Here is a 13,916-nt window from a genome sequence, read left to right as displayed (position 1 = left end):
TCTGTACTCAGTGAGGGAAATAGATGTGTCTCTGTTGGACTCCACCTCCTTAACTCACTAAGACCAGCTAAGTGCCTAACAGAACTTAACCTTTACTGAAGGAATTTTTCACTTTGGCACCTGTGGAAAAGTGCTAAAATCAAATGAATGTTCCTCAGTGATGTCTGCAAAAGAAACATTGTGCAATTACTCTGGAACATGAGGTACCTGAGTGTGAAAGTAGCTCACCACTGATTGAGAGTGAAAAAGAAACTCATACTTCTCTTTCCATTGCCCAAACTGATGGGGAGAAAAGGAGAGGAGAAAAATTTTACATGTTTGACTGTCAGATACACAGATTTGCCATGTGAAAATGTATTGTAAAGCTATTTAATTGTGATCCTCTACTTCAAAACATGAATAAATTTAAAGTAGATTTTGATGGGGGAAAGAAAAACAGAAGAAAAAAACTGAAAAATTCCTTTTCAATTTTTGTCACCAAAATATCAGACTCCTGGAGATAGAAGGAATTACTCGCTGTGTAGATTATTCTGTAAAACTGTTGAGAAATCAGAATTATTTTATTATTATCCTATTCAAATATCTAATCTTGGAAATAACATGTATACAGCATTATTTGGAAGATTCAGCTATTTAGGATGCATTCCAAAGTCCTTACAATAAGCTATTTAAAGACTTACATCTTCTGTTGTTGCACAATTACTGTTAGCCTCTGCTCTTCAGGTAACAAATTATTTTTAACCTGAATTACCCTTTGATCTATTAATATTAATGAAGCTGAGCACTGCTGAACCCCCTTAACTTCCAGCTTTTGTCCTATTGACCTCTACAGATTTTTAAGGAGATTTCAATACAGATTTTATTCAAGCTGATTGAACTCCCTGAGATTCTTACCATTAAGGAGCTATCTGCATTTGCATCCTGGTCTTTCCCCTGTTTTTCCTTTAATATCTTCACACCTTTTGAAAGTAAAATTCTTTTAAAAAGGTATCTGCAAGGTTTGCTGACATTGACATGTTCTCTGTGATTTTTTTTTATCTGTAGGTATTTGATTAATTTTATTGAAAGGAAAAATAATTATTACAGTCTTTTCTGTTGAACTACTTGTCAGAGCACCTTGGTGTCAAAATGTCTTTGGTTTTTGAAATTGGAACTTTCAGTGGGGTTTTAAGCAATGAATTCACTGATGTTCCTCTGAAAATTTCAGCCTAAGTTCTTACCCACTTTCCACACATACAAGCACAACATTCCCATCGCTTTTTTCTGTTTTTAGTCCTTGTCTCTGTGGAAATGTTACTATCTCAGAACACATTCATGAATTAGATCAGCCTGAAGGAAGGGCATGGTTTGAAGTTACTGGGTGACAAATTCAAGTATATTTGTATCTTTTTGACTTTCAAATAAATCTGGTCTGAAAAAAGTTCTCCTTTTGAGACATCATGGAATTGTTTATTCCATTCAGGTCAAAAAATCCAGGGAGTTGAGAAAAGTGTCCAAACCTCCATCCTCAAAAGCAGTGAGTCATTAAGGGCTGTAAACTTCAAAAATAGACACATAGTTCAAGTGCTGGCTGAGTATTTGGATCCTGTTATACTTCAGTCCATTGCCCAGCTTCAGCAGTATTCCAGCTTTCCCACTACAGATCTCAAAACACAGTAAGAAAGTCCCAGAACTGACCTTATATCCTATATTTTAATGCTTTATTTTAGGACCAAAAGCTGTAATACATTTGACTCACAAAGACCAATTATTGCTACTTGGACTTATTAGTAACCCACTCATCAAGTAGGCTCACTGACTAACCATATGCATTTGTTTATAAAGCAAGGTGTTATCCATAGAGTGAGGATAGCACAAAGAGCAGCTATATTGACTAAGTTTTGAAGGTGAGCCTCTGCAAGAGCTAGGAGTGACATTCTCACTTCCAGCCTCAGCCCTAAGTTTTGGACCTCTGTTCACACTAACTTCCATTAGTATCATTTAACAGTAGAGAAATGTAGCAAAGGGAGAGTTTTATGCGGATGACAAGAGAATTAGAACAGTATTCATATGGCCAGTAAAGGGCAGTGAACCACAGGCAAGCAGTGATGATCCTGCCACCTTCAACTGAAGATTGTCAAGAGTTTTGTCCTTCGTGCTGCAATGCAAAGCAGTTTGCTGCCCTCCAAAACCCTAATTTCTTCCAGGTGTCAGTCTGTTGCCTTGGAGAACTGGCACAAGGGATGAATTTGGACTCTTTTTTTTTAAAGATAAAGTCCAGCATCCACTGGGAAAAGACTTCAGCTCTCCAAAACAACAAGGAATCCATTCTTTGAAGCTTCTCTTTAACTTTTGCTAAAAGCAAAAAAAATCTGCTACAAAGCAAGCACAATGTATAGCCCTTCCAAATCCTGGACCTCTGTGTAAATACTTCCCCAGCTCATCTCCTCCTTTGAACATGACTCACTGGCGCAGCTGTGGCTCACCATTTTGAAGCAAGGCTCAAGAGGGGTTGCTTAGCATCCTAAGAGCCATGTTCTCTAACTGTTTTTCTTTTTCTTAACACCAGTAAACAATTTTTGGTCTTAGATATCTTGGGTATCCAAAAGGGCTGCTGGTGAATTCCAAGGTCATCTGACTGTCTTTTACCCTTTGGAGAGATAGCTCTGCTGCTCTAATTATATATTTTTAAGGCCAAGAAAAAACAGCATTAATAGAAGACACAAGCCTGCAACACAAGGAAAATCAATGAACATAATTATACAGGAACTGTAATTATAAAAATATCCTCTGCCTCTAACCTCATTACAGGTTCTACAAGACTTCAAGTATAGCTGTGTGGGGAATGGGGGAGAGAAGAAGATAATGCTATTTTCCTTTGCCAGATGAAGGTCATTTGGAGAGGTCTGATATTTTTTATTGCTATTCTTTTCTTTTCTTTATTTTGTACAATGAATTCTGTTCTGTACAGCAGCTGTTGTGATTGTATTTAAATGTGAGTGCGCACTTGGTCACCAACAAACAATGTCCTATTTATTGGTTTGGAGTTTTGGGTTGCTTTTTTCCTTCCACTTAATTTAACTTAATTTATAATTCAGTGGTGAAAAACATAATCTTTTATATTTCTATTTCCTATACAAGCTACCTGTTTTACATGAGTCTATGAAGATAATGACCACATTTGATCGAACATTTCACGGCAATAAAATCTATGTTGATTTAACCCCTGGTGTGCCTGGTGCATGAAAATAATTTACATCTCTGGATAAATAAGGGCAGCCGAACCTGGCCAGAAACTCAGCTTATACAGAGATTAAAGGTGGAGTTTATCCTACCTAACTGTATCTATCTTAAGCAGCTATCTTTTCTAAAACCTAGTAAAGCAATTTCTTTCTTGGTGTACCAAGAGTAAAAAGGCAATGTCCTAAAACAGGACCCTGAGCTAGATGGTATGACTTATATTAGATTAGTCTATCTCAACTGCAGAAAACCACAGCAGAAAACTAGTAAGAGCCCAAGTTGCTCTCCATTGATGCTGGATGGAGTCTAGAAAACTAACTTACCTTGGATACTTGACATTTAGATGTCCAAACTAAATTGTGATGAATGACATCGGAAGTGCCTTGCCCATGATTGCAAAAGAAGACTGTGACAATGCTGGCAATCAAGTCCACATCTTCACAGTTTCAATCTAACCTTTTAATCTTCCCTGCATAAGCTTACAGCAGTTCAATTCCAGATCCTACTTTAGCTCAGGGTTTGTGTTAATTACCAGTGCCCCGCCTTTGGATTCAGGACCAAGTGTACTGACGCAAGGTTTGACTCTCCCCAGGCAGAAACAATGAGAGTCAAGAAAACTGTCTCTAGATGTAAATCACCGTCTCTTGCCGCTTTGGTCTGAAGTAACTCCACTCTATATGTTTAACGAAACTTTCCAAACAAATGGATCTGAAAAATTTTGCTGAAATTTTTTCAAAAAGTTTTTTTTTTTTAAGGGATTTCCTGGACATCTTGTTTCAAAAGTGCTTGGGAACCCAATGGCAACCCTTCTTCCTGTGTCCTTTCAATGCTTGCAGAAATGACTTTATGAGTAATTAAAAACAATGAGACACCAAGGGCAAAGCTGCAATGGCAGAAGCTTCACAAGGATTTCAGGTGAAAAAGAGAGCAGTTTGGATGGTAGTTCTTATGTTTTCGGATCTGGTTTATCCAACTCCCACCTCAGTTCCATAACAAATGAACTCTCAGTAATTAATATTATCATTCTAATCTTCTGGGAAATGCAATTTCCTCGTTGCCACAGTGAATTCCTCTGATCAGTCCAGTATGTGCTCTTGTCCAAAGTCAGAAAAAATACAACCATGGAAAAAAAAATCATCAGTATTTTAACTACAATTACTTGAGAGGTTGGCTCTGCCATCTCTCTTCACTTCAGTGTGTAAATTTTCATACTCTCTCCACAAAGAAAGAAGACTAATCTCCTGAGATTCACAGAAGTGCACTGCCAAAATACATGTCAATACACACAAGTATCCTCTAATTTATAGAGACTACAAACAATATGCAACATATAACATACCGTATAATAAGATGAAAAGCAAAAAGTAATAGAAAAAAATCACCTCTGTCAGATTTTATATAAAAAACTGCTGAAAGTTTATGTAAATTTTCATTCAAAGTGAGAGACCAAGCAAAACAAGGGACCAAATCTGTAAAACACTGAATATCTTGAACCCAGAATTAGCAGAATTGACCAAGTATAAATGGTAATATTTGCCCCTGTGTTCAAGGACAAAACTCCCACTTATGCTAGAAAGGTTGTTTTTTCACTTATGTTTCGCTGAAAAATTCAGTTTAGTTTCTAGGTAGGCTCCAGAAGCCAAAACTAACAAAATGTGGAGCCTCTTAACTGCTATTTAGACTCACCTTCCTGTTGAAATGACATGACTAAGAAATCAGTGGGAACCTGAAGTCCTAATGGAAATTGTTACTCTGGATAAAGATTTATTTTATTTTATTTTTTAATGGAAAGATATTTGAGTTAGTGATATATCAATGCAATTTCTGAAGCAACTCAAAAAAACCCTTGCTTTTGGAGAAAGCATCACTAGAATTACATTGCAGCATGGATTACAGTTCTGATTATTCAGCACCTATCACACTAGGCAGACCTGCACAGAGAAAATCAGGCTTGCTGTCATTTTATACCAATAGACACAACAAGGGCACAATTCTGTTACTCACGTATAAGCATCTCATGACATTTTAGACAGCCTTGCATATCTTCCCTGGCTTCCCACTGCTTCTCCAGAACGATGTAGGCCACTCACAGCTCCTGCATCATCTCTTGCATACATCTTAGATACCCAAGGGCATCTGAAATGGTATTAGACACCCATCTTTCTGCAAACATTGATTCCTACACATACAATACTAGGTTTATTCAGTTGCCCACACACAGGTACCTGATGCTATTTCAGCAGCCCAGGAGTACTCTGCCAGGAAGCACAGGCTTCCTACAGGTCCTGTGCCACAGCTGCCAGACCCACCTGGAAGTCTTAGGTATTCCAGGGCATCTCCATCAGCATCAAGTACCTATATTTAGGTGACTGAAACACCTCCTACATGTCTTAAAGTCAAATGTAAAGTTTAAGCTAGATATCTCAGCTCCTGAAGCCAAGGGAGAGATATGGTCTCCTTTCTCAGGAACCAAGAGGACAGCATTATGGGGAAGCTCTTATACTTTTTTTCTGGGAAACTGGCACAACTGGGTGTCTCTCTGAAGTGCTTGTACACTAACACATGCAGCATAAGGAATAAACAGGAGGAATTAGAGGTCTGCCTGAAGCTGCAAGTTTGTGATCTCACTGGGATCACAGAGGCATGAGGAGACACCTCACACAGCTGGAGTGCTGTAATGAGAGGGCAGCAGTAATGTATGGAGCTCTGCCTAGGCGTGGATGATGGGCTGGCTGAGAGCTTATGGGTCAGGATTAAAGGGAAGGCCAATGCGGGCAATGTTGTGGCAGGCATCTGCTACAGTCCACCTGATCAGGAAGACGTAGATGACAGATGGCTTATTCTGACAGTTGGAAGAAGCCTCACATTTGTAGGCCATGGTCCTCATGCAAGACATTAAGCACCCCAATATCTGCTAGAAAGTCAACTCAGCAGGGCACTAACAGTCCAGAAGGTTTCTGGAGTGCCTTGGTGATAACTTCCTGACACAGGTTACTGGTGAGCTGATGAGAGGGCTCTCTCTCTGCTGGACCTAGTACTTACAAACCAGGAAGAACTGACTGGTGAGGTGAAGGGATGGGGTGACTGTGGCATAGTGGAATTCAGGATCCTGAAAGGAGAGAACAAGGCAAAATCAGGATCACAACCCTGAACTTCAGGAGAGCAAACTGTTCAGGGATCTGTTTGGAACAATCCCATGCAAGACAGTCTTGGAGAGAAGAGGGATCCAAGAGAGTTAGTTGATTTTCAAGGATCACCTCCTCCAAGCTCAAGAATGGTCTGTTCCAACATGTAGGAAGTCAAGAAAATGTGGCAGGAGTCTTTCATGAATCAACAAGGGGCTTCTCATAAAATTCAAACATAAAAAGGAAGCATACAAGAGGTGGAAGCAGGGATGGGTGACCCAGGAGGAATATAGAGACACAGTCTGAGCGTGCAGGAACAGGGACAGAAAAGCCAAAGCCCACCTGGAGTTCAGTCTGGCAAGTGATGTACAGAGCAACAAGGAAGGCTTCTACAGGTATGTCTGCAGCAAAGGGAAGGCTAGGGAAAATGTAGACCTGCTGCTGAATGGGGCATGGGACTTGGTGACAGAGGATGCAGAAAAAGCCAAGGTACTCAATGCAGTCTTTGCCTTGATCTTTACTAGTATGATTTGCCTTCAAGGATCCCAGGTCTCAGAGACCAGAGGGAAAGTATAGAGCAAGAAAGACTTACTCTCAGGGGAGATGGATCAGGTTAGCAACATTTAAACAAACTGGACGTACACAGGTCCATGGAACCTGATGAGATATACCCATGAGTGCTGAGGGAGTTGGCCAAAGTCATTGCTAGGTCACTTTCAATTATTTCTGAAAGGTCATGGTGATCACAGGAGATTTCTGAGGACGAGAGGAAAACAAACACCACACCTATCTTCAAGAAGGACAAGAAGGAGGATCCAGGCAACTACAGGCCAGTCAGCCTCACCTAAATCCCTGGAAAGGTGATAGAGAAAATCCTTCTGGAAACCATTTCCAAAAACATAAAAGATAAGAAGGTGATTGGGAACAGTCAGCATGGATCTATGAAGGGGTGATTCTGCTTAATCAATCTGACTACCTTCTATGATGAGATGGCTGGCTTGGTGGATGAAGGAAGAGCAGTGGGTATTATTTATATTGACTTTAGAAAAGGCTTCTGACACTCTCTCTCATAACATCATCATAGGCATAATGACCTTGATAAGCTGAAGAAATGGGCAGGTGGGAATCTCATGAAGTTCAGCAAAGAGAAATGCAAAGTCCTGCTGCTGGGGAGGAATAACTCCACGCACCAGTACAGGCAGCTTTGCAGAGACCTGGAGGTCCTTGTGGACAAGTTGATCATGAGCCAGAAATGTGCCTTTGTGGCAAAAGAAGGCAAACAGCACCTTGTGCTGCATTAGGAAGAGCACTGCCAGCAGGGTGAGGGAGGTGATCTTTCCCCTCTGCTCAGCTCTAGTGAGACCACATCTGGAATGTCAGGTCCAGTTCTGGGAGTCCCTGTACAAGAAAGACATAAACATGCTGGAACAAGTCCATCAAAGGGCTATGAGGATGATTAAAGCCGTGGAGCATATGTCATATGAGGAGAGGCTGAGAGATCTGGGATTACTTAGCCTGGAGAAGAGAAGGCTCAGGGGGATGTTACTCATGTGTATAAATACCTGATGGGAGAGGGTAAAGGAGATGGAGCCAGACTCTTCTCAGCAGTGCCCATTGAAAAGACAAGAGGCAATGGGCAGAAGCTGAAATACAGGAAGTTTCATAAGAAAAAGTTTTTTCATTGTAAGGGAGGTCAAACACTGTAACTGGTTCCCAGGGAGAACACAGAGTCTCCATCCTTGGCGCTACTGAAAACCTGCTTTGACATAGTCCTGGGCAACCTGCTCTAGGTGACCCTGCACTGAGCGGGGAGGGGGGATGGGGTAGATGATCTCCAGAGATTCCTTCCAAGCTTAGTGACTTGGGGATTCTCTGAACATTTTGGGCTCAATTCTGTTGCCCACACACAGACAATATAGCAGCTTTTGAGATAATTATCCTTCCTAGCCTCTGTTTTTCCAGACAGGGCTTGCATCACATTTTCCAGCCCTACTCAGCTGCATTAGATACTCTTGTCCAGAAATCTATGAAACACTGAAAAGAATGGCTGTCTTGTATCACTTCTGTTTATGTCTAGGTGTAGTGCCAATGTCCTGGTGGCACATACACAAGCAGATTCATCACCTCGTGAAACTCATGCTTTCTATTTCTAAAGTCTTGGACTAGACATGAAATGCCAAGAAGATGATACCCATTACCATTCCCATCCAGAGCCATCTAGTTTCCATATGCTTTTGTTAATATACATTCAACACCAATATTAATGAACCACCTTGGGCTATGTCATTATGGCCAATGGAATTAAAGAGTTATCAAATCATTGAGCCTTTGCCAATTAATATACAGTGTGAAGCCAGTAATAAAACTGCACAGGAAATTAGGAATGGTCAGTAGAGAGCATATTAGTTGAAGCAGATTTTCTGTGAATAAACTCTCAGAAGTATGCCAGGATATGATCTCCTCATTGTGAAATTTGGATCTGGGAAATATTTGGAAAAACTTTTCTTTAAAAATTGTCTATGATGTGAAAGGAAAAATGAAATAAAAGCAAACAAAAGATCCTTTATTCACTAGAAAAGTGTTGCACAACGTACTAGGGAAAGAGGTAACAGAAAAACAGTTTAAAAAGGAAAATAATGATTTTGCTTCAGATGGAAAGGGATTAGGATGAATTTTTTCTCCCTTTACTCCCATCATTTAAGACTGAAAGTAGAAATGTTACATAATGAAAGCATTTCTGATAACTGTCTTAGAAGAGGGTAATGCCTGTGGTTGGCACTAAACATTTTGAGTAGGCAAAAATTGTCCAATGCCTGCTTAATGAGCAAGTTGTAACAGAAGACAGTTTTGTGGGTTCAATCTCATCACTTTGGAACAGACTGCAAAGAGAGAGAGAGGACTGATTCAGTCCTTTGCCCACTCTCCTTTGTCGCCACAGCATTACTGTGGTGGTTTCTAACTGTCTTTAATCTGCCTTACACTGATCCCCTCAGATAGCACAGGTGTCTAAGTTTTGACATTTAGAAATCAGTTATCTATTTAGACTAGTTGTCTCGTGCTTATTGATTGACTGTAGAGGAAACCTCGCTTGACTAAATACTTAACTTTTAAGTGGAGGAAGAAAAACAGTAATCTCAACTTTGGTTAAAATTAAATGATAGAAGCTTTTAATCACCATCAGTTTAGATCAGAATTAATCAGGTGTCCTTGAGGAGAAAGCTGTAGTTATTCTATCCACATTTTACCCAGGTCCTCCAGCATTAAAGTTTCAATTCATCCATCAGACTGGAAGATGTTTTGAATTGGAGTTAATTGGCTGGGATTACAGCCTCTGCTCCGGATCCTTGACTGTTATTAACCTGATTAGTTAGAGTCAAGGTTGTTGTCTTGGGGGGGGGAAAAAAATCTGATCACCTTGGAAAAATAGCTTTCGTGTACACATGCAAGAATCTACTCATGGCAACCAGCAAGTCCATAGCAAAACTACATCAGCCGGAAACCAAGCAACCCCGGCTGAAGTTCTGACTCATTATCTACTTGGGTTTTGTTTGTTTGTTTGTTTGTTTTCTTAATACTGCAGTGCCTGAACTGTTCTCTGGTCCTGGTCAACAGTTACAATCTGGCCATACCTGTACAATTAATCTTTCAAAGATTCCAAAATATAGTAGCCACATTCAAACAGGCAGCCACAAACCAAACAGGGAATAGTCCCTAGCCTGTGCCCAAAAAGTGTTTTTCACCAAGTTATCAAGGAAGTGATGGACTCCCCACCATTCGGTGTCTTCATATCAACATTAGATGCCTTACAACAAGACACATAGGCAGCAAGACCAGATGATCTAGATGTCCTTTCAGCTATTTCAAGCAATAAATAAATGAACTCTCCAGTTTCAAGGGCATTTGGGGTAGTGAATATAGTTTAGATCAGACAAATGTGTCACTCCAACTATCAGTAAGTGCATATTGTAAGAGGGAATGATACGAAACCAAAGCCAAAAGCAGCCAATGACTCATTAGCTTTTGAAGAAAACTAAACATGTCTTGTTATTTTATAGCATTAGAATAAGTGTTCTAGAATTATGATGTGCATCTCCTGTAGGTCCTGTGTCATATTTGTCAGCCCCATAATTCAGATGTTCTGGCCAGGATCTGAGGTAACCTCAATGAGGTGGGCATACTCAGGTGCCAAAATGTTGATCTGAAAGGCATATCCACTGCAGTTTTTCAAGATTCCCAGGATCAAGGTGAATGAATCCCACTGCGCAGATGAATTAAACATATTATTATGCAAATCGTGATGATTATCCAGCAAGTTGATCTATTTAACAAACTGATCTAAATAGTAATAATAATAATAGCAAAGCAAGAAGACTGCAGATGATACTGTTATATTCTGCAATTCTAAAGGCTTTATTTATTTTTTATTTGCACTTTAATAATTCTGGGATGAAAAAGAGAAATCTGATTCACTGAATAATATTCAAAGATAATTATGGAAAGTAGATCTATTACTTACAATGTAGAATGATGTACTTTCTTTTATCTACTGTAAATGCTGGTTCAAAGTGAACCTCCTAGTTTCTTGCCTTCACCTAGTTACAAAATACCCTGAAAGGGAAATAATTCCTTTTATTTTCCAATATCACACTATATCCTTGATTTCTAGTACTCAGTGCCTTGGGGCCTTCCTAATACCCTATTCTGCCCTTACTTGAGTCAATATCAAAATCCCCATGGACTTCAGTAGGACCAGGATTAATTCCAGACAACTCAGTTTATCAGGAATTTTTTGTCCCTTTTTCTGTAGGGCCTTTTCTTGTACTCCTCAAGAAGGTGAAATTTGCAGAGCAAGTACACTGGAAACTGAAGACTAAACAAGAACCATGAATGGACCAGGCACTGGCAGCCTCCAGGACAAGGCTTAAAGTGCTTTCTAAAAGAGTAACAGGAATATGGATAACTTCCTACAGATCTTCTACAACCTGTTAAGGAATAGTATAGCTGGATACATTTCTTACCCGCACTTTGAAATAACTTGTCTTGTGGAATAATTTTCTGCTTGCACAGGAATGTGTCATGACTGTTTTAGAATGATATTAGTAGCAGTAGTAGTAAAATGGTTAAACAGAGAGCCAATGTCTTCACTGATAAAGGCAAATCAAGTGTGCCAGGAGCCCATCCTCTGCCCTGAGGCTGAGTGGTGCAGTGTGATTTCTTTCCCTCAGAAGCAGGGGACAAAATACAGACTGTAAAATAGGAAAGGTCTCTGCTTTGTGCTAACCCCATGTTTGGGAGACTGCTAGTTGGCCTGAGCCAAAACTTCCCCAGGAACAGTTCCAGCAGTATGGGCAATTGGTGCAGACTGCAGGACAGTGCTCAAACTGTTTACTATTCCTTCATGATTCCCCTCTCAAAAATGTCAACAACAACAAACAGCTCTCCCCAATACCCATAAACCCAAGCAATTCTTCACAAACATCTCCTCTCCCACTCGCAGTCTGTCCTGCTGCTACAACAGCGTTGCACATGCACCGCACCGCCGAGCAGCAGTCACTCTGCTCCTAGGAATACCATGTTTCCCATGAGTGGATGTGTCATTGATGGTCTACAAATTCCACTTTGTATCATTTACACACTTCAGATGTGATGCATACTATCTGCAAAGTTCTCGTAAGTTTTTTCTTTTTTCTGTATTTCAATTTCTTTTCTTCAAAGACTATGTAATATTAATGTGATTAGAAGTTCTGATTTTGTACTTATTCTGGGGGAATGTGGTGGTGCAGGGGATGGAAACATTTCACAGAGTCTTTCAAGTCTTTTTTTTTTTTTCTTACAACTATGCACCATCTTGTTTTCAGTGATCTGTATGAAAGCATGGGAAGCTACTGCTTTCATTTGACTTCCAGGTCCACAAAACTTCAAGAATAAGAAAAAGTGTCCTATTTTTATGTGAGATTTTCATTTAAAAGTATGTCTGTGTTTTGCTGTATGTGCACAAGTCTGTGGGTGAAGAGTATAATAGAAATTACCAGTGCAAGAACAGTATGCAAAGAGACCATCTGGCTCAGGAACCTGTCTCTCACAGTGGCTGTTACTAATGCCTCAGAAGAAAATAAGAGCAGCTCTATAAATAAAAACATAGACATAGCTTCATTTATGGTTGCTTAATATCTTAGAATATGACAATTTGAGGAGTTTTCAAATAAATGGTCAGACAGTTGGAAGATAAATATTTATTTTTCATAACTTGGTGAAGCACAACAGTGTATTTGTTGCCAAAACTTTTAAAAGATGAACAGAAAAATCCACATAATTATATACTTAAGTCTGGCATCAGTTCTGTGTCACTAACATAATATCTGACCGAGGACTCAATTAATAAAAAATTAAAGGAGGATAATGTAATTAATACTAATCAATAAGGGTTTACAGAAAATAGATGTTGTCAAATGAACTTGTTTTTCTTCCTTTTAATGAGATTACAGATTTGATTGACTTCTAGAGCACATTTAACTTGGAGCACAGGGATGTTGATTGCAATTATAACAATTAGACAAAATACTAAATGCATTAAATGGAGCTAAAGCCACCTATTTGAACCTGAAAATGGATGATGAAGAGAAAGTAATGACTGAGCATGCAAACTCCTTGTAGAGCTTCAGGTTTCAATTTCTGCTCTGACATTAGCTTGCATTCTCATCAATGAGAATATTTAACATTATTGGTGATAATGTTTGTAGGTGACTGAAAGCTTGTGGGAAAACTGATGAGGAGGACACATGTACCATGCTCCAGATTGTTTGGCTGCTATTAAACAATTTATTGCAACAGAATGAAAATGAATTTGCATATCTAAGAAAAAAAAGATTCAGCCCTTCCTTATGAGATGGTGGACTGTGATTTGGAATGCAGTGACTCTGAAAGGGAATTGTTGGTCATGGGGGACAATGCAGTAAATACGAGCTTGAACTTGATACACCCTAACAGAAGATTTTTCAATATTCACGTTTGACTGAAACACTATCAGAACAGAAAGCCGGTTTGTATTTTCATCAGAGATAGTACTTAAGAACAATTCATTAAGGTAGGGATAGATTTTAAATCTTCTGTTTTAAAAAGTAAAGAATAGACTGTATTACTATTAACCCAAAAAATTAAAACAAGATACATTGCAGCTCATTCAACAGTTAATCAATAGAGGGTTTTTTTGTGTGTTCTACAGGGGTTCAGATTAACTGATCAACTCTAGCTTTTGTTTAGATGAAGCTGTGAATATTCACCCTTCCTGGCCTATCCATGGCTATTTTCAGGAGTTTCAAGAAATAGATTGGCTGCTCCACTTTCCACTAATTCCATTTTCAGAGAACGTTCAAATAGAAACCCTGAGGGAATGAAAGAAGCTGACCAAACAGGCATCATCCTTCATTTGTGCAACTGTCCTACATGGCATAAGGGGTTTTGACACAATGGGGAATTTTGCTGGATGCTGTTCTTGCTGCTGTAAGATGGATCCCTTCTATTTTCTTCTCAGCCAAGTGTCTTCCTGATGTTCACACGTCTAGGATATGGTCA

This window comes from Dromaius novaehollandiae, chromosome 3 (genome assembly GCF_036370855.1).
Source record: "Dromaius novaehollandiae isolate bDroNov1 chromosome 3, bDroNov1.hap1, whole genome shotgun sequence".
NCBI classification, from domain to species: Eukaryota; Metazoa; Chordata; class Aves; order Casuariiformes; family Dromaiidae; genus Dromaius; species Dromaius novaehollandiae.
The sequence above is the reverse complement of the archived record's forward strand: the minus strand, read 5'-3'. Positions refer to the sequence as shown.